The sequence below is a fragment of the Phyllopteryx taeniolatus genome, chromosome 8 (genome assembly GCF_024500385.1).
Source record: "Phyllopteryx taeniolatus isolate TA_2022b chromosome 8, UOR_Ptae_1.2, whole genome shotgun sequence".
Taxonomy (NCBI): domain Eukaryota; kingdom Metazoa; phylum Chordata; class Actinopteri; order Syngnathiformes; family Syngnathidae; genus Phyllopteryx; species Phyllopteryx taeniolatus.
This window is the reverse complement of record NC_084509.1, coordinates 24831973-24847530: the sequence shown is the minus strand read 5'-3', so window position 1 is coordinate 24847530 and position 15558 is coordinate 24831973. Positions and strand designations below refer to the sequence as shown.

Sequence of the window (15558 nt, the reverse complement as noted above, 5' to 3'; positions counted from 1 at the left end):
TGTCCCAGATGATCGCGCCTCTTGTCACTTTCAACTGCATACACTCCTTGAAGTTTCGGCGCCCTTTGCACAATGGTCATTGCACCGGACTATTGCAATATTAGTCATTCGAAGTGCTAGAGGACTCTGCATCTTTTTGCACAATTGTCAAAACAAATCAAAATAAATGTACTGACAAAGGGCGGCGGGATATGCCTCTATATCAACGAAAAATGGTGTACGGACGTCACGGTGCTCAGCACACACTGCAGCCCGCATTTGGAGTCGCTATTTTTAAACTGTAAACCATTCTACTCGCCACGTGAGTTCGCATCATTCATCCTGACTGCAGCCTACATCCCGCCTCAAGCTAACACGAACACCGCACTGCTAACGCTCACCGAACAAGTCAACGAAATTGAAAAAAAACACCCGGACTCACCCCTCATTATTCTCGGGGACTTTAACAAAGCTAAACTCAACCACGAACTCCCTAAATACAAGCAGCACATCGACTGTCCTACCAGGGAAAATAATACTTTAGACCACTGCTACACTACGGTAAAAAACGCATACCGTGCTATTCCTCGTGCAGCCCTGGGCTCGTCTGATCACTGCTTAATTCACTTAATACCGACGTACAGGCAAGAACTTAAATGCGCGAAGCCTACAGTGAAAACAGTGAAAAAGTGGACAAATGAAGCCAAGATGGAACTTCAAAGCTGTTTAGACTGCACAGACTGGAGTGTCTTTGAAAATTCAGCTGGCAGCCTGGATGAATATACGGACACTGTCATATCCTATATCAGTTTCTGTGAAGAGGTTTGTGTACCAACAAAATCTTTTCGCACATTCAACAACAACAAGCCGTGGTTCACTGCTAAACTTAAGCAGCTTCGCCAAGCTAAGGAGGACGCATATCAGAGCGGGGACAGGGCCCTGTATAATCAAGCTAGAAACCAGCTGACTAAAGAAATTAACATTGCAAAAAGAAACTATGCAGCAAAGTTGGAAAAACAGTTTAGCGCAAACGACTCTAAATCAGTCTGGCATGCATTCCAATCGCTGACTAATTACAAGCGACGATCCCCCCAAGCTGAGAACAATAGCACACTAGCCAACGACTTCAATACCTTCTACTGCAGAAGGTATCCTCTACCTTCAGCTCAGCGTTCAACACCATCATCCCTGAACTCCTTTCATCCAAGCTTCTCCAGCTCAGCGTCTCACCTGCCATCTGCCAGTGGATTTACAGCTTTCTGATGGGCAGGACACAGCAGGTCAGGCTGGGGGAGGCCACCTCATCCACACGCAGCATCAGCACTGGGGTGCCCCAAGGTTGTGTCCTCTCTCCGCTGCTCTTCTCTCTCTAAACGAACGACTGCACCTCAGCGAACCCGACTGTCAAACTCCTGAAGTTTGCAGATGACACCACTGTCATCGGACTCATCAAGGACGGTGACGAGTCTGCATATCGACAGGAAGTGGAGCGGCCGACACAACCTGGAGCTGAATACGCTCAAGACTGTAGAGATGATCGTGGACTTCAGGAGGCATCCTTCGCCACAGCTGCCCCTCACGTTGTCCAGCCGCCTTGTGTCAACCGTCGAGACCTTCAAGTTCCTGGGAATTACAATCTCTCAGGACCTGAAGTGGGCGACTAACATCAACTCCGTCCTCAAAAGGGCCCAGCAGAGGATGTACTTCCTGCGGCTTCTGAGAAAGCACGGCCTGCCACCGGAGCTGCTGAGACAGTTCTACACAGCGGTAGTCGAATCAGTCCTGTGTTCTTCCATCACAGTCTGGTTTGGTACTGCTACAAAAAAGGACAAACTCCGACTGCAACGGACAATCAAAACTGCTGAAAGGATTGTCGGTACCCCCCTACCCACCATTGAGGACTTGCACGCTGCCAGAACTAAGACAAAGGCGTGCAATATCCTCTCGGACCCTCCGCACCCCGGTCACCAGCTCTTCCAGCTCCTTCCCTCAGGTAGGCGCTACTGATCAATGCAAACTAGAACTAGTAGACATTCCAACAGCTTCTTCCCTCTTGCGATCAACTTCTTAAACACCTAACCTATAAATCCATTACAACAAGCTGGCAATTTTTTTGACTTGAGATCGTTGTCACATTTCTGTGGGGCCAATTATGTATTGCTCGTGCACTCACTGTAGTTGTCTCGCCATGCTGCACTATTTGCATATACTGGCCACTCATGCCAGAGTAGCATCTGCTCCATTTGCACACTGATTGAAGAGTATTTGTAACATTTGCACAACCAACATTGTCCCAGATTATCGCACTACTCGTCACTTTAAACCGCATACACTCTTTGAAGTCTCAGCGCCCCTTGCAGAATGGTCATTGCACCGGTCTATTGCAATATTAGTCATTCGAACTGCTCTAAGTGCTAGAGGACTCTGCATCTTTTTGCACAATTGTTTTTTGTCAATGTCTCTGTCTCCAAAGTGTTCTGTAAATTGACTGTCTGTTGTACTAGAGTGGCTCCAACTACCGGAGACAAATTCCTTGTGTGTTTTGGACATACTTGGCAAATAATGTTTTACAATGATACAGCCGGACAAATGGATTCGCTCGAGCTTACAGGCGATGATGTTAATAAAGGACTGGTCCACAGATCGCAGTTATTTCAAGGTTCCAACCCGTTCCATGTGATAGGACCTCTGCAAGCGGATATATTTTTTTGAAAGACATTTCAGATATACCCCACCTTGAGCCGTCACCTTATTGTGGTGGAGGGGTTTGTGTGTCCCAAGGATCCTAGGAGCTAAGTTGTCTGGGGCTTGGTGATCCGATCCCCGGCTACAGAAACTGGCTCTAGGGACGTGGAATGTCAGCTCTCTGGCAGAGAAGGAGCCTGAGCTGGTGCATGAGGTCGAGAAGTTCCGACTAGATATCGTCGGGCTCGTCTCCACACATGGCTTGGGCGCTGGTACCAGTCCTCTTGAGAGGGGTTGGATTCTCTTACACTCTGGAGTTTCCCACGCTGAGAAGCGCTGAGCAGGTGTGGGTATACTTATTGCCCCCCAGCTCAGCACCTGTACGTTGGGGTTCACCCCAGTGGACGAGAGGGTAGCCTCCCTTCGCCTTCGGGTGGGGGGACGGGTCCTGACTGTTGTTTGTGCCGATGCACCAAACAGCAGTTCAGTTCCGGTGCTGGAGATTGCTAGCGCTGGGGACTCCATCGTTCTGCTCGGGGACTTCAATGCTCACGTGGCCAATGACAGTGAGACCTGGAAGGGCCTGATTGAGAGGATTGGCCCCCCCTGATCAGAATCCTCGTGGTGTTCTGATATTGGACTTCTGTGCTCACCACGGATTGTCCATAATGAACACCATGTTCTAGCATACGGGTGTCCACACGTGCACTTGGCACCAGGACACCCAAGGTCGCAGTTCAATGATCGACTTTGTGGTCCTGTCATCGGACTTGCGGCCACATGTCTTGGACACTCGGATGAAGAGAGGGGTGGAGCTGTCAACTGATCACCACTTGGCGGTGAGTTGGTTCCAATGGTGGGGAAGATGTCGGTCTGACCTGGCAGGCCCAAACATATTGTGAGGGTCTGCTGGGAACGTCTGGCAGAATCCCCTGTCAGACGGAGTTTCAACTCCCACCTCCGGCAGAACTTCACCCACGTCTCGGGGGACATTGAGTCCGAGTGGACCATGTTCCGCGCCTCCACTGCTGAGGCAGCCGAAGGGAGCTGTGCCCGTAAGGGCCTGTCGTGGCGGCAATCCCCGAACCCGTTGGTGGACACTAGCGGTGAGGGATGCCGTCAAGCTGAAGATGGAGTCTTATTGGGCCTTTTTGGCCTACAGGGGGATCACACTCCTCAGCCTCCCTGGTAAGGTCTATTCAGGGGTGCTGGAGAGGAGGGATCGTGGGGAAGGCGAAACTCAGATTCGGGAGGAGCAGTGTGGTTTTCGTCCTGGCCGTGGAACAGTGGACCAGCTCGACACCCTCGGCAGGGTCCTCGAGGGTGCACCCCCATGATACGGGCTGTTCGGTCCCTTTACGATCAGTGTCAGAGTTGCCGGCAGTAGGTCGGACTCGTTTCTGGTGAAGGTTGGACTCCGCCAAGGCTGCCCTTTGTCACCGATTTTGTTCATAACTTTTATGAACGGAATTTCTAGGCGAAGCCGAGGCGTAGAGGGGGTCCGGTTTGGTGGCCTCAGTATTGCGTCTGTGTTTTTTGCAGATGATGTGGTTCTGTTAGCTTCATCAAGCAGTGATCTCCAACTCTTTTTATTTAATTTTTTAAGTTTGTTGTACATGGATTGAAAAGAAGTATAAATCCATACAATGTTGTCGGGTTCATTTTTTTTTATACATGATTACAATTTTCCAATACGCTTTTTACAAAATATGTTTTCCCACATCCGCTGGGTCCTGATATCAGACAGGAAAAAGGATTCTGTAACCTCGGGTCAAAGTCAATCGGGGTTAATTCCATTTCATACAAACAAAACAAAAAACTTCTCTAATAGCCAAACGGCAGACTTTTTTTCATCCGGCAGAAGCTGTCTTTTGTCGTACACGACTCGTAACTTTCTCTGGAATGTTGTGCTCCTCAGCTGGTAGCCTTTTTGTATCACGGACGATGGCGTGCTGAGGAGTTTTCATGGCTCTCTCGTGTCAATGTAACATTCAACCAAGTCTTTGATGCTATCGAAATTGACATAATGAGAACATTCATGACTTTGCGTGATACCTTTGAACTTCATCACAATTGTTTTATTTCTGGTCTGATAAGCCTAACTTTTTGGACGCGCTGAAACAAACTCTTGAATGCTGTCACCAGACAATTCATCAATCCGATCCCCTAAATAGTCCCCGAACTTCAGAGCGTTTTCACCTCCCTTAACCACATAAACCAAGCTGTCTGTGTCAGTGTAAAGTCCAGGGTCCTGTAGCCGTTATGTTGCTGCGTATTTGACATTTAATGATACGTCATCGATGTTTTTGCATTTTTTGTATGTGTCACTTTTGCTGATCGAGTTTTGGCTACCTCCGACTTGTGTTCGTTTCGACACTGTAGTAGATTATATCGGTACATGATCTTGGCCATCGTTTTGTCGACCATTTTCATTAGGTAACTGTAAGGTTTCATTTTGTATTGTTATGTGATTGTTAACATCATCTGTATTTTGTGTCGGTACATTATCTAGCAGGAGATTATTATCTAATTCTGAATCCCCCCCCCCCCCCCCCCCCCCCCCCGAGTTTTCTATTTTGAATACAACATAAAACGTTGAATAGTATTATGTTGAATATCAAAACTGGATATTAGGAGTATAAAAGAGAAACCGCTATAACGTACATACGCTAAAATGCGAATAAGAATATCAAAAAAGACAGTACTAAGTTTTCAGCTCCTGGGAGAGCTGGTTGCAGGTCTCCAGAACTCAGAGGATGTGATGATCACAGCATGTTCATGGTCAAATCTTCATGCAGGCAGTCGGTTCTCCTGTGGAATATACGATATACAATACAATACGTTATACTGCTGTATTTAAAGAAAATAACATTACCGCTGAAAAAAGAATCTATGATGTCCACATAGATTTTAGCAAGTCCACAGTTCGAATGAAGGCGTCGATTCGTCAGTGTTGTAAATCCACCGTATTCACTCTGCTTTGACATGACCTTGTATGGTCAAAAGCTGCCTCGGGGTTCTGCAAAGGATGCGGTCCGATGATTCGTGCACGCTGTGGCACGTATGTTTGTGCAGCTAGATTCCTGGTTGGGGTTCTGACAAAGAAAATATTCAATTTTAGGAAACATTTTCATGAAAAAATTGTTAGTACAAGTACGCATGCATGCGCGCACGCACATAAGAAAATATTCAAGAATTTTCTTCAACATTTTATGAAAAAATATAGCTAGAAAAAACACTGTTAGTGTGTACATTGTTTTTTTTGTTGTTTTTTTTTGCTAAAAAATGATTCAGTAGTTCTGATTAGCCAGTATGATGACGTTTAGCGCAATACTTTACAGGCAATGTAGTCAAAACGTCTTGCGCCGCCATTTTTGAATGAAATTCGATCTCACAGGTGACTTTGTGATCTCATTTCCATTGGACCTGGATGTTAAGATAGAGGCTGTGATACTTGGAGTCTGCTTCCTCATTGGTTTCTTGTTTTATGAGAATAAACCCCAAAACAATGAATGAAAGAAAGTGTCAGGTTTTTTGGTGTGTTTGTTTGAATGTCACATATTGGACCTGGTGTAAACATTGGAAGGGTTGACAATAATTTGAGATACAGGCCCTGAATTAAGATCACTCTTATATAGATACGTTACAGTATAAAACCTTCTGTCTACATAATAATAATAATAATTAGACAAAGAACGCTAGGAAACTGTATGAGACTACAAAAGAGAATCTCAAATTTTAATTCACAGTGGAACCGCTGACAACTCAACCATGATTTGAGATGATTTGACCTTGTTTTAATAACTAGTGGATTGTTAATCACAAGCAATTGAAACTTTTACAGAAACTTCCGTGAAATGAAGATGTTTGAAATCCGAGTGGCTTTATGTCTATCGGCATCATATTTTTGCTGTTATCTTTCTTGGAAAGGAGGAAGTGAATCAAATCAATACTTTTTCTTTCTCACAATGAATAATGATTGTACTGTTCATACAAATGATCATTGTTTAATTTCGGAAAACGACTGTATATGAGAGACTCAACTTTCAAAACTGATTCACAGTGAAACCACTTACAAAATGTTCACAACCATAAGGCGTACATAAAAGTCTCAAATTTTCTCCAAAGTGGACGTGGCGCCTTATGTGTGCCAAAATCTGTAAATGTTGTCGTGTGACTTTGATGAGGGTTCCGCTTGACTGACTGGGAGCATTTCCTGCCGACACGCTGCTTATATAGAGGAAAGGGGGACGTGACTGAGGACAGCAGGGCTGTATGGACGAGGAGAAAATGAGAGCGTGGCTGAGTGAGGTGTACGTAAACAGATTGGATGGCTTTTTTCCACGCGTCACCGTCCCTGTTGATCTGTGACTCGATGCGCGCCCATCTCACAGCCGCTGTTTTTAGGTGGTGATTATTTTGACTGTAATCAGATTAGTTTTGACGAGAAAGAAGATAAATATTCTTGGTAAGAATTTGAATTTTTGCAGTGTTGTTAACTGTTGTTTTCAATCAAACGTCATTGATGTTATATACAAATGATTTACGCAAGACAGTCCAAATTGGGATATTTTAATGCTCGGTGTGGACTGCACTATAATGCGGCTTTACATGACATATATATACGTTGTACTACAAACGATAGAAAACCGATGGACAAGTAACATACCGTGAAAGGCTGTCCCTTGTGGAAGGGCGTTGGGCCACCTCGCTCCTCTGAGCCCCACTGCTCCCCCTGCTTGGTGTTTCGAACCACAATATTCTCATTGAAACGTGGATTATAATGCAGAGCAATGCCAGCATGATAGTTAAGATTGACATTGAACCTGAAATGAAAAATGGGAACATTTACATTTTATTATGGACATTGTCTTTCATCTGTAAATATGACTTTAGCCAGATTCTTAACAGCGTGAATGACCCAGGAAATACACAATCTATGGACATACGCATTTGTGTGTCTGTCCATTGAACAACAACAACAACAACACAAATGAGAATGGTATTTACATCCATGTCTTGCATTTGCACCAGGACAACCTAGGTCGCAGTTCGATGATCGACTTTGTGGTCGTGTAATCGGACTTACGGCCGCATGTCTTGGACACTCAACTGATCACCACCTGGTGGTGAGTTGGCTCCGATGGTGGGGGAAGATGCCGGTCCGACGTTTGTGTGGGTCTGCTGGGAACGTCTGGTGGAATCCTGAAAAAGGAGTTCAAGTATCTTGGGGTCTTGTTCACGAGTGAGGGAAGAATGGAACGGGAGATCGACAGGCGGATATGTGCAGCATCTGCAGTGATGCAGACTTTGTATTGATCCGTTGTGGTGCAGAAGGAGCTAAGCCGAAAGACGAAGCTCTCGATTTACCAGTCGATCTACGTTCCTACCCTCACCTATGGTCACGAGCTGCGGGTCGTGACCGAAAGAACAAGATCCCGGATACAAGCGGCCGAAATGAGTTTCCTCCGCAGGGTGTCCGGGCTCTCCCTTAGAGATAGGGTGAGAAGCATCTCCCCCACATCGAGAGGAGCCAGATGAGGTGGCTGGGGTTTCTGATTCGGATGCCTCTCGGATGCCTCCCTGGTGAGGTGTTCCGGTCACGTCCCACCGGGAGGAGACCCCGGGGACGACCCAGGACACGCTTGAGATACTACATCCTTCGGCAGGCCTGGGAACGCCTCGGGATCCCCCCGGAAGAGCTGGATGAAGTGACTGGGGAGAGGGAAGTCTGGGCGTCCCTGCTAAAGCTACTGCCCCTGCGACCCGACCTCGGATAAGCAGTAGTAAATGGACATGTCTGTAGTGTCGTTCCGTCGCCCGTGGGTGTCGCTGTTGCCTGTTCCAACTCCCAAGTGGCGATACTCATCAGAGTGGAGGTGCCTTTGTTGGTGCGCTCCTTTGACTGGCGGGCAGTTAGTTAACTTAGCGTCCGGGGGCGAACTCAGCATCCTTGGGTCTCCGCTTTGAAGCGTCAGGCAGCTGTGATTCACTTAGCGTCGGCATGGCAAAGCAAATGTCTGTGTCTTGTTTTTGATGGTTTATGGCGTTGGTCTTTGGTTTTATTAACATTCAGTTCCAGTGAGTTCTCCTGAAACCAAAGTACCATGGTGTCCACATACTGCTTGTGTATTTCAACAGGGAATGTTCTTCTGTCAGAAAGGCCACCAAGGCCATGTCAGCTGTGTATTTTGTTAGTGTCATTTCATTTGTGGAGAAGGAGAATCGGATGGGTGACAAAACATAACCATGTGAACACCTATATTTAAAACAATGGTGTTAAATTTAAAACCATTTACCCTCACATGCTGGGGTCTGTTCTTTAAGAAAGTTTTCATTCATAAAACCAGTGTTGGCTTTTAGTTCTTGGATCCTGTGCAGAACTCGCTTGTCTTCACTGTATTAAACGCTGATGAGAAGTCCATAAATAAAATCCTAACAAATGAGTTAGAAGAATCAAGGTGTCTTGTCACTGTGTTCAGGAGGGTAAGCCAAGGCATCCTACCCTCCTTGTCTCTCCTTATAAGCAAATTGGAGGGGGGGGAAGTACTTATAAATAATATGTTAGTTTAACACATTTTAATCATTGCAACTGATGTAATGTAACTTTTTTCCCCAGTACACTCTCTGAGTGAGTGCAATGCACCCACCCTCCTTTTTTTTTTTTTTGACAATTAATTTCTGGGAGCAAATTTTTCAATTAACCCCGCCCCCTCTTTTAATTTCTGGAAGGAAATGATCAAATCGAACCCACACGTCCGAAACACTCCGCTTCAGGAAGAGTGACACAAGCTCCAAAGCCTCGGTATCATGTGCCCATCACTACTTTATTGTTTTTAAAATTAAATATCATTTTGAGATTTTTGCGCTCCTACTTTGCCTCTCTGGTTCCCTGTACTTGGGTCCTACACCTTCTGACCAAGCTCCACCACAAACCCACAATCCTGACAGAATGCAGCAACCACAGAAGGTCCCAGCAGGAAAAACATGGCATTATCCTGCATGCCACCAGTCCTTTTCCTTGTCTTCACCCTCAGCCGGCCGACCACCCCCAAGTAAGCCCTTTTGTTCTTTCCTCTCTGTCCTTTTCACCTATGTCTTCCAGTCATCCCCGTCATTCACACTGCCCTACCATTTTACCTCCACACGTTTTTTTAGATTCAGATTTGTCCAATTGTGAAGACGGCCCGGATTCAGTTTATCTTTTTTCAGATTAAAATTTCTTCCAGTAAATTTTTGTCAAGATTTCCATTTTCCAATCGCTCCACGTCCAAGTCGTATCCAGCTGACCTTTATTTGGACACCCGTTTGGCCATCTATTAAGGACCTCCACGTGGTGGCCAACGGAGGCGCCTATGTAAAGGTCAAGTTTCACTCACGTCATTCCACCGCCGTTTCAAAGCCACAATTGTTTTACCCATTTCCACAGCTACTTCCATGCCCGTCCTGTCAGGTCATCGATCGTGACCTTGTATCGTACCAGGCGTGTTTTTGTAGTTCACCTTCCTGTGCTACCAAGCCTCTATGGCGGCTGGCTGAAAAAGGGACTGGAGACCCCGTTCCTGTGCCCCGGCAGCTGCAGCAGGCTACTGTTCCTGCACCCTGGCAGCAGGCTACTGTTCCTGTACCCTGGCAGCAGGCTACTGTTCCTGTACCCTGGCAGCCGGCTACTTACTGTTCCTGCACCCTGGCAGCCGCAGCAGGCTCCCGTTCCTGCGGCGCACGCTGTACGGCCGCCACCTCCTGTTCCGAGCGTCCAGGCAGAAGTGGGTTGCAGGCTAAGTATTCTTGATAAAAAATATTTCTAAGTTTTTTAATGGCCAGGTAAAAATCTGAAGACATGAGCTTTGCCAGTCACAAGTTGTTTATTTTCATAGCTTCGGACAAACAAATGAGCACATCACCCGTGGTCGATACACTAACGAGCAGTTGGTATACAGGATCTTATGTACTCGACTTAAGCCAGCCCCTTTCTCCTGATTGGCCAGAATAGGGATGACCTAATCCTTTTGGGGCTGAGAGGCTAGGCAGTTCACATCCACTTATCAATCCTTTGTTTATGTTCACAAGCAGGTTTTATCACACAAAAAGTCACAAATGAGTCATACACATCCACTTCAGTCCTCAAACTGCAGCAGCCCGCTCTGAGACCCCGCCGTCGACAGGTCACAATTCTATTGTCTTATCTCAGCGATGAGCTCATGCCCTCCCAGTGAACTTGTTGGTCTTACTTAGAATGTACTGGCATCTAAACAACGAGCTCATGCTCTCCCGGTGAACCCCTAACCAGTTGTTACATCTGCCATGTGCTCTCTGTGAACTGATAACTGTGTCTTGACCCTATTACATAGGTGAAATGCATACATGTGAGCCTTCACCAATCAAATAACAGGTATTTGACAATATAAGACAAAATAAGCATGCAACCATTTAAAGAAATTAAATAAAATACTCAATACTCCTATCTCGAGCCATAGCCTTAAGTGGAAATATTGAGTTCCTCCCATCTCTGGTAGACTGGGGCTTTGATAGATGGGCCAAAAGCAAAGTCATTACTCTGAATCAGCTGTTTGGAAGAAATGTCAATCAAATCAATGTCAAATCAAAACATTTACCCAACTAAGAAGCAAATTTAATCTACCCTCAAGTGACCACTATAGGTATTTACAAACAAGAAATTACATAACAAAACATGAGGAGTGGAGTCATATCAGAAAATAACTTACAAATACAGAAAACATTTTATTCATTTGATTGAAAATGGTGTAATGAAAAAAACTAGTGTCTCTGATGTATAAAAAACATGTCAGACAACACACAACATATTTCATCAATGGGAAATGGAACTAAATGTGATACTGGATGATGATACCTGGGAAGATATTTGCTCTGGCTCTCATAGGGAGGTGGGGAGTCAACCGTGGAAGGAGTTTGATTGAAAGGCTAAAATTAGATTTTTTTAGAACTCCATTAAACTGTTCGTTATCTAAAAGTGGGGTTGGGGACATGCTGGAGAAACTCTGGATGTGTGTGTGATCAAACCCACCTATTTTGGGACTGCCCCAGTATACAACACTTTTGGACTGGTGTGAAAGGAACAATACACAATCTACTCCAAGTGTACCTGCCCATGAACCTTTTCCTTTGTTTACTGGACATCTTTCCTGATGGTTTATCCTGCGATCAATGATTTTTGTTACATCTCCTTCTGATGTCTGCATAAGAATTATAACAATTTGTTGGTTGAAACAAAGACTACCTACAATTGACCAATGGATACAAAGGTTCAAACAAATGCCCTCAATAAAACAACTGACTTCACAACTACAACTAAAGGCCCCCATCTTTGAATGATGGAGACCAGTTTTGGACCTTATTCAATAGGACTTCTTTTTGTATTATACGTGTTAAAAACAAAAAACACCAAATTGTGAATGAATGCCCAATCTCAGGACAATTTTATATTGTTATGATATTGTAATGTTTGACAATAAAAGTTAAAAAAAAAAAAAAAACTACTAGTGGTATCAGCCTGAAAAAAGATGGTAGCGAACATCATTGCTCAGATGTATTCAATCTCCAATCATACAGTTATCCCACCTAACGATCCAAGTCACTAACCTCCTCAGCGGCAAAGCAGAAAGGTGGTCCACGTCCTTATGGAAAAACTCCTCTCCGGTACTTCATTCATTCGATTCTTTTTCCGCTGAACTCCGCAAAGTATTTGATCACCCAGTTCAGGGCAAAAAAGCCACCCGTCACCTCCTCACGCTCACGCAGGGTGCTAAATCAGCAGCAGAATATTCCATTGAGTGCCAGATATTGGCAAGTGAATGTGGGTGGGACCACGCGGCGCTTGGGGAGATTTTTTCAAATGGCCTCTCCGACCAATTTAAGGATGAGCTAGCGGTCCGGGACGAGCCCTCCTCTCTTGAGGATCTCATCGGCTTTTCCAACCGGCTTGATAACAGACTGCGAGAGCGAGTACGAGAGAGGAGGGTCCGCGTATGTAAGAATCCTCCCACTCAGAGCACCACGCCGTCGGCTTCTCACCCCCTCCCGCACCGTCTCCCACAATTCCGTCACTTCCCGTAGCTACCACAGAGCCCCGCAAATTGGTAAAATGTGTCTAGACCCACAGGAGTGTCAGCATCGAGTCATCCAGCGGCTGTGTATCTACTGCGGTCAATCCGGTCACTTTATTTCCTCATGCCCCCTCCGATCAAAAGACCAGGCTCACCGCGACCCGAGAGCGTCGTGGTGAGCCGAACCTCCATTCCCTCAAGCTTTCCCTCTCGCATGACCGTTCCCGCTTGCATTATAGTTTCTGCTCAGAACACCCCCATTACTGCCCTTATAGATTCCGGTGTCGATGACAACTTCATTCATGAAGCAATAATTCATCAGCTCCAAATCCCTCTCCAACCACTTGCGTTCCCGAAGAAAGTCACAGCCCTGGATGGCCGAATCATCTCCCCCGTTACCCACTAAACAGTGCCATTCACCTTGCTCATTTCGGGTAATCATCGTGAGAACATCTCACTTTTTGTGATCCCTTCCCCTGATATCCCATTAGTGCTCGGAATTCCCTGGCTCAAAAACACAACTCCACCATCGACTGGACACACTTAGCCATCACCGGATGGAGCCCTCACTGCCACTCACACTGCCTGCTCTCAGCTATACCTGATAAATCACCACCCTCTTCCACGCCCATTGACCACTCCCGAGTCCCTGAAGAGTACCATGATCTCTCTCCGGTGTTCAACAAAGACCGGGAGGCGTCCGTTGAGAGGGGGGTACTGTCATATACTGCCCTGCAGTTCCATTATTGGAGCCGGGAGGGTGCTTTGTGTCCTCTCTCGCCCCCTTCCCCTCTCTGTTTTCAGCACCTGTCTTCAATCAGCTTCATCACCACCGGTGTATATAAGCCTGCCTGTTTCCGGAAATCCTTGCCAAAGTATTGCAGCCTCTCTTAGCGGTACCATGGCCCACGTTATGTCAAGTAAGCTATAATGTTCCTCGCTTCCCTTGTTAACTCTTGTCTCCTTGTTCCCAGTACTCCCCTGTGTTCCTGACCCACATCATTCCTGCCACCAAGCCAGACGCCTGTTCTGTCCAATGCCTGCCACCTGTCCACGCCGCCGCCTGCCGCCAACATGTGACATCTATTGCCTTTAAATCATTTATTAATATTCTTTATAATCTCTTGTCATAGTCTTCTCTTTGCGACTGGGACTTTTTGGGGGAATACATGTCACAAAAATGGCAATGAAATTAACATTTTGCGAACTCAGGGATGTGAAAGTATCTCCCACTGTAAAGTGGAAAATAAATCCTTGGGGACAAAGACATTTTAATAGGGTCACTGAATAGGGAACTTGAAAGCACACTTTCTATACTTATCATATGATTAGTATTACTACCAGTAACATTTTGCTGACTTCCATGTGAACGTCAGGACTGCATGAGATGTCTGTGTGTGTCTGTGTGTGTTAGTGCTGTCCTACCACAAGTGCAATTAGTGTCAAAGGTCAGCCTTTCAATCTACATTATGCGACACAGTGTGTATGACTCCGATCATGTCCTCCTCTTATTCCCTTTAAATGTGGAGCGCTTGCAGTTTCACATGGAGACATCTCTGTGCGCAAGATGGCAATGCATAATCGCAGCGAAGCCTGCGTTGTCACTGCTCTTGGCCGGTGTGGCAACAGACAATGCGAGCGGGTACCCTTATTAAATATAGTATGAGCTGGTGACAAATACTGTATGTCCACGGACCTCATGTATCTATCCTCACCCCGGATCGTTTGTGTGCCCCCCGCCCCATCCCCCATAGCTGTGGGATTTAATAATCAAAAAAAGAAGATAGAATAATGATGATGATAATAAAACATCAAATTGACATAATACAGTATGTCCTTTTTAAGGTATTTTGAAAATCTAAATGGAATAATAAATACAATTAAACAACAGCTCAGCTTTTCTGTATATACATTCGTACATATACATTATGTTAACCATGTAAACCATCAAATTTAATATTATTTGCCCTACCAAAGCAATACATGTTAAGAAGAGAAGCTCAGGCCAATACGTTGAATTCAGCAGCCTCTGCGCTATGAAGGTTTTCAATAGAGGAGGGAGTGTCCAGTGGTGACATTCATCGTGAATTTCCAGTGGGGAAGTCCAAGGTGGAAGCAATTAAAGGTTCAAGTAGGAACTACTGACCAGCTTCACACATATAAAAGATAGGATTTTGAATGGCAGACCGTGTGACATTTATGTCACTCTCACACTTTTAATTCCGTTTTTTAAATGATACATACTATAATATCCTTGGTTTGGTATTTGAGTCTTTAAACACCTTTCTGCCTTCTCTCGCACGGCAGACTGTCAGCAAACTGACCGGAGTGGATTTTCGACATTCGCCACTGGAGTTGTTTATTTGATCATCTGCAGAAGTGATCAAGCATTTATTTGAAGTCAGGCATTTATTTTTGAGGCCTTTATATGTACCAATGTTTTTTTTATTTCTTTAACTTCTACTACCATGAACTGCTACTGTTGCTACCACTTGTTACAGTGTTACGATGCCTCACATTTTCTGGTTGTCCTTTTATTATTCTATCAATAATAATAATAATAATACCCCATAATACAGCACATTAATCATTATCATCACATTAATTATATTATCGTTTCTTGACTCATCTTAAAGCTCAAGGGGAATGTTATCCAGCTCTCCATAAGGACGCACTGTTTAATATTGTAATAGTATTGTATCTATATTACGACCGTGTTCATTGTCAGAGAGGAGGAGGATGATGATGATGATGATTCCACGGTCTACCCCAGACACTGTAAGAGTAGCATTTAACAGAACATACAGAA

The 15558-nt window shown here is 45.2% G+C and overlaps 1 long non-coding RNA gene across 3 annotated transcripts; it reads right to left on the bottom strand.

Annotated features, from left to right (window-relative positions):
• Positions 1-5210: 5210 nt before the first annotated feature.
• On the bottom strand, positions 5211-10274 carry LOC133482480 (uncharacterized). 3 transcript variants are annotated; one of them, XR_009789804.1, is made up of 3 exons: positions 10255-10274; positions 7334-7490; positions 5211-5759 (listed from the first exon to the last, which is right to left on the bottom strand). It is a non-coding gene; the product is annotated as an uncharacterized LOC133482480 (long non-coding RNA). The 3 variants fall into 3 exon arrangements; XR_009789802.1 differs by lacking the exon at positions 10255-10274 and adding an exon at positions 7675-9136; XR_009789803.1 differs by lacking the exon at positions 10255-10274 and adding an exon at positions 7754-9136.
• Between the last annotated feature and the right edge of the window lie 5284 nt (positions 10275-15558).